We start from the raw sequence: 6,167 nt of genomic DNA, 5'->3' as shown, positions 1-6,167 counted from the left end.
CTCATGTTACATTAATGGTAAAAATGTCTCAGTCCTTGCCGTAAAGTGTTACAGAGGTAACAGTGAAAGGCTTCATTTCATTCTGAATGCTTTCTTCAGGATCTTTACAGCCTGAAGTGCCATGGAAACAAAGAGGAGAATTACATTTAAAGAATTTCAAAAGCTGTGGCATGTAATGAGGATTGCAGTCTTTCACTGTACTCTTTTTGGCCTTTGAATTAGTCATGTAGTCATGCTTTCAACTATTATTTAAAAATAATAAGCCATAAAGATTTGCCCTTTGAGGATTAGAGAACTCTTCAGTAACATTGTTAGAAGCACTATATTTTGAGGATCCTTGCAGACAGTTGGATTTTGTCCTGTGACAACTAAATGGAGTGTGAATTCTTAATCTTGTTTATGCAGACAAAACATTAGCTTTGCTGCCAACTCATTTAAATACTTTTATAGCCTGGGCTACTGCTGAAGAAGGTTAAACAAAGAAGCCACCCAGGTGGGACTCAGACTCCCAATCCCAGCTCATATTATCCTTTAGGCCATGTGGCACAGGTTATTAACTTTATATTTATATTTATTATGAATTTCAAAGATTTTTGTACATTCAGAGACAGACTGCATAGTATACATATACATATATATATATATATATATATATATATATATATATATATAGGGGGAGGTCAAAAGCCAACTGACCATCACATAGGTCAGCATGTTTACTGCCTGGCCAGTGGTGTAATTATAGAACCTAAAAGATTCCACAGAACTTTTAGAAAGTTTAGCTCTTCGGCTGGTTAACAAATGGTACAGCACTGAACACTGATTTGATTCAGGGTAAAATTATTCCATATCTGTCCTTAATATTTGAAAATATATGTAACTCTTGGCGTATTACTCAGTTATTCATCTAAAGACATATTATTCAGTAACTACAGTGAATGTAAGTGGGAATGTAGGTCTGGACCCACCGCTTCATGAATGAACTACTTATGTCTAGGTTTTTCCAGCTGATATTTGTAGGGTATTTATAATCAATGAATATTTCATATAAACACATGCAAATTTGCTCTGTTCTTCTGAGAGTTCCTTTTCTCTGTCCAATAACAATAAAACACAGCCATATCATCTATCATTCTGTGGGAAAGACATAGAGAACTTTGGTGCTCAAGGGATCAGGGGATGAAAATAAAGACAGCAAAAGACGGCCGAGGATGAAAAGGCCAGGAACAAGGCTATTGGAATTCCGGCCTCCGTATGAGACATCCTGTCTATGTAGATGAGCGTGTGAAGTGTGTGTTTGTGTTTGCTTGTGTGTCTGTTTTTGGTTGAACTCATTAATGTGTGTGTCTTATATATAAAGACCTACAAGACTGTGTGTGTGTGTGTGTGTGTGTGTGTTTGTGTGTGTGTGTGTGCGCGCATGTGTGCCTGCACTGATATATCTAAATGTGTGTGTGTGAAGTGAGTACTGACTGTGTACTCTGTCCTACACACACACAATGCGGCTCTGTGTGAAGGCCTGAGGAATGTGAGAGTGAGCTGGGCAGTGGGGGAGCACGGAGCCACGGGTGTAGGTGGAGGGCGGGTGAGGAAAGGTAGAAGGATGGAGGGAGGACATGAGGGTTGTGAGACCACGGCGAGGCTCCAGGGGTGTGTAGGGTGACTGGGTTTCAGGAGTGGACAAAGTTGGCACGAGAGCTCGGCTCAGCACATCCCACTGACCAGAGTGGTGCTAAGAAAAGGCCTCCCCATACCTGGTACCCACACTCAAAGGTTAATTTTTTTTTCAATGGTACATCTGTGAAGGTCTGTGAAATGAGAAATAGGCACTAGATCATGAAAATTTACTTTCTATAAGATGTATATATAAGATGTGCAACATGATTTGTGAAATATGGTTTGTCATTAAGGTTTCAAATACACAATTTTAAATGGATTGTTCAAGTCTAAAAGTACACTGACATACCGCTCTGTACAAACACTATCCTTCAGGTCTACATTCAGGATAATGCCACAGGTGAACAGATTTTCCTAGAGACATTTCCCATCACAGCAGTACGTCTATCTGGACTATTCTTCTGAATACCTTTATTGATAATCTAATTGTATGAAACTGCATAGGAATAGGAAAGGAATAGGAAAAGGCAAGACATGGTCTAGGTTGTTCTTTTGAAGTTGATTATACAGTAATAAACAGGCAGTTTTGCTATTTATTCATTTGTTAGTGTTAAAGCAGAGATTTCCTCAATTCTGATCTTGCTCATCTGACTTATAAAAGCCACTACAGCAGGGTTGTGGGGGAGAGATTTTATGTGTGCAACATTTCTAATTTGCTTTGACAAATCGTGAACTGTGTAAAATACTAGATTTTTTAGGATACAAGACATACAAATACATGAAATACAAAAAAACTAAGATATTGCTCTAGAAAGATATACTTTGTAAGGTCCACACAAATTCACATATACATGCTCTCACTCACACACAAACACATAATGATTACTTAGACAAAACAAAGCAAACAGTTCACTTGGACCCTGCATTCTTAACAGCTCTTTGGCACACATTTGAGAGTGAGGGTAAGCCCTGTGACCTGCCATGAGAAACTGGCCCCACTCAATGCTGAAAATAATTTAAGAATCCAGAAAGCCATAAAGCCGTAGCTTTGTCAAAACGCAGTCAATATAAATTTGCTCCACGCATGTATATTCATTATATCAGTCATTTAGCTGTGAAACACATGCAGCATTATTAGTGTCACCTGTACATCATCTGCATTAAATTACAGGTTTACCTGTAAGATATTAATATTGCATTTGAATTTTTTTTAATGATTTAGCCCTTCAGTAGTCTTTGCATGACTGAAAAAAAAACCAAAAGCCCAAGTTCTGGGAGAGATCATAGCGAGTAGGGTGAGGCAGTGGTAAGAAAGATGGAGGGAGAGAAGGGGGTTTAAGATGGCGTAGCAAGACAAAGCCAGCATTCATGGGCATAGAGAAGGAATGAAAAACATTTTACGTCTCAAGATGTATTGGTAGGGTATGGGTTAGAATGTGTGCATGAGTGTGTGCATGAGTGTGTGAGAGTGTCTGTGTGTGCCACCAATAGCGGATATGACATGGAGGAAACGTGTGTTTGATCTGATAATAAGAAGGTGTAATGTGACCCAGGGATTTGGTGTAAAGACACTCTCCACCCAATACCACCCAATAACTACCAGCTGGAGTGAGGAGATGAGAGGAATAACTTTAGGGTGTGAAGAACTAACATGCTTTTAGCTAATCCTGTGTAGGGGTTTGTAGAGCAGTCTAGGTGACTTTGCTAACACAGGCCTTATTGAGAACTCTCAGGGAACTCAGACTCCAAATACTTCTACAGTGAGGAGGCAAGGTCCTTTTCTTCTGTTTAAGTAGCCAGACCAACTGTGGCTTTATATGAGGCCATTGATTGCACTGAATGGCACTGAAAGGTCTGCACTGGTATTTGACTTTAGAGAGGTGAGGCTTATCCGCATGACTTGCTCTACCTACAGCGTGTTACTGTGAATCTGCTGCTCTGTCTGTGGATGTCAGTGGGTGCAGTGCGCCCCCTAAAGGCTTCATAGAGTCTAAGATCACCTGGGCTTTGACAGCAGACAGAAAGAGATGACACAGACACCTTGCTATATGAAAATTATTATTCTCATATTAAGGTCTCATATTATGTAACTAACAATTCTAAATGCATATCAGCTTCATTAATCTGCTCATTTTGTAATGAAGTATAATAAGCAAGTCTACTATGATCAAATCGTTCAATAAATACTTCATGAAAGCTTGACAGATTACTAATGATCACTCAAGGCATCAACATGCTACCCCGTGTAGTTACATTCATGTCCACCAGAGGGCCCTCACAGCATAAAAAATATATACCGAGTACTCTATATGGAAAACAATAGGCCTGTTATTGCACAGGTATCAGCATCTATTCCCTTGATTCATGATTTAAAAAAAAAAAAAACAGATGGATAATTCAGTATGAACTTGAAGCATACCAAAATACATGAATAATCACAGTTTGGTCTGCAGTTTTACATGACACACTGTCTTTGAACGAAGAAGTCTCTGGAGCTCAATAAGGCCAGTCCCCAGTGCCTCCTCCATGGCTGAGCTCCTAGGGATTTGAGCTCCAAGGGTTACCTGGTGTACATTTCTGAAAACATAGTGCTCTCATTCTCTGCCAGCAATATTTATAATGCAGCATGGTTGAATGGCTGAAGGCAAACCTGACTAGGCACTGATAAGCTAAACCTGGAGCTCCAAGCTGAGGAAGAACAGCTTCCTCAGCTGTTCTTCTCATGAAGATGAAGATGTCTATCCTAAACACACAGAACTGTGAATAGTGATAGGCTGGAACAGTGTTTTTGTCCTCTTTGCCTTCTATACTGTTTAATAGGTCAGGGTGTCTTCAGTACTCACATTTGTACTCACAACACTCAACATTTGCACAGATGACCACGGTTGTCATTGCATCATTACAAATAGTCTCAGCTACGTCATCAGTGTTGCAACACAAAAACAGTTGAGCCCAGTGTGATTGACGTGCGTTCTGTGACCCAGTGTGACCAAGTGCTGTCTGATTGTACACTCTCAGAAACAAAGGTATCAAACTGTACTTTTGCTTGTTGCTAGAGTGATCCATACACAATATGGCCAAAAGTTTGTGGACACCTTATCATCACGACCATATATCCCATTGAACATCCCATTCCAGATTTAGTCCCCTGTTTGCTGTTATAATAACTTCCACTCTTCTGGGATGGCTTTCCCCTAGATTTTGGAGTGTTGCTGTGGGGATTTGCCCATTCAGGCATAAGAGCATTAGACAGGTCAGGCACTGATGTCAGGCGAGGAGGCCTGGTGCTCGGTCAGCACTGCAATTCATTCCAAAAGTGTTCAGTGGTGTTGAGGTCAGGGCTCTGTTCAGGTCACTCATTAGTCAGGTCATGCAGTGATGTCGAGTGAGGAGGCCTGGCATGTAGTCAGTGTTCCAATTCATCCCAATGGTGTTCAGTGGTGTTGAGGTCAGGGCTCAGGTCACTCAAGTTCTTCCACACCAACCCTGGAAAACCACGTCTTTATGGAGTTCACTTTGTGCAGAGGGGCAGTGTCATGCTGGAACAGGTTTAGGATAAGACCCATAGTTCCAGCATACAAAGACATCCTGTACAAGTCCATGCTTCCAATTTTGTTGCAACAGTTTGGGGAAGGCCCACATATTAGTGTGATTGTCAGTTGTCCACAAACTTTTGGCAATATAGTGTATCTTTCACCTGGAAACTTGAATATAATATACCTTAAAAAAAATAACACTATGTAACACAATTTTTGTTCCTGGGTAATAAGTGTTATTTTCTGATTGATTATGCCTCAAACTATAGAAAATGGCTATTAATCCACTCAAACTTTGCTTTTGTGACCAGGACTTTGGCATTTTTAAAATTTTCATTGAGAAAACAGGCAAATTTGCATCTTTTTGTTCACATAAAGTCAGAAGAAAACAATATATGAATCAAAATGATCATGTATTTATACTAAAATTATACAGAAATGGTCATAAAAGATTTAGAAGTGAGTAGTTTATGAGATTTATGATTATATCGTAAATCACTTTCACGAAGCAGCCCCCAAATGTAGTCTCCCATCATGTTCTCGTTATATTGTCCTTGGTAGCGGCGTTCAAAGTCCAGTATATCCTGGTGGAAGTGCTCACCTTGCTCTTCTGAGTACGCTCCCATGTTCTCCTTGAATTTATCAAGTTGAGCATCAAGGATATGGACTTTGAGAGACATCCTGCAGAGCATGGTGCTGTAGTTCTTCACTAGAGTCTCAACCAGCTCCATACAGTTTTCAGCTTTGTGATTGCCCAAGGAGCCCCTAACCACTGCGACAAAACTGTTCCAAGCCCCTTTCTTCTTCCTAGTGAGCTTCTTGGGGAATTCCTTCCTCTCCAGGATCTTTATCTTCTTTATCTGTGGTCCAATGAAGACCCCGGCTTTGAATTTTGTCTCAGACAGCTTAGGACAGAAGTCTTGAAAGTACTTAAAGGCTTCTGACTCCATATCTACAGCTGTGACAAATTGTTTCATAAGGCCCAATTTGATGTGCAGTGCACCTACCTAGTAT

This window comes from Pangasianodon hypophthalmus, chromosome 8, assembly GCF_027358585.1.
Source record: "Pangasianodon hypophthalmus isolate fPanHyp1 chromosome 8, fPanHyp1.pri, whole genome shotgun sequence".
NCBI classification, from domain to species: domain Eukaryota; kingdom Metazoa; phylum Chordata; class Actinopteri; order Siluriformes; family Pangasiidae; genus Pangasianodon; species Pangasianodon hypophthalmus.
Note: the sequence above shows the minus strand (reverse complement) of the source record.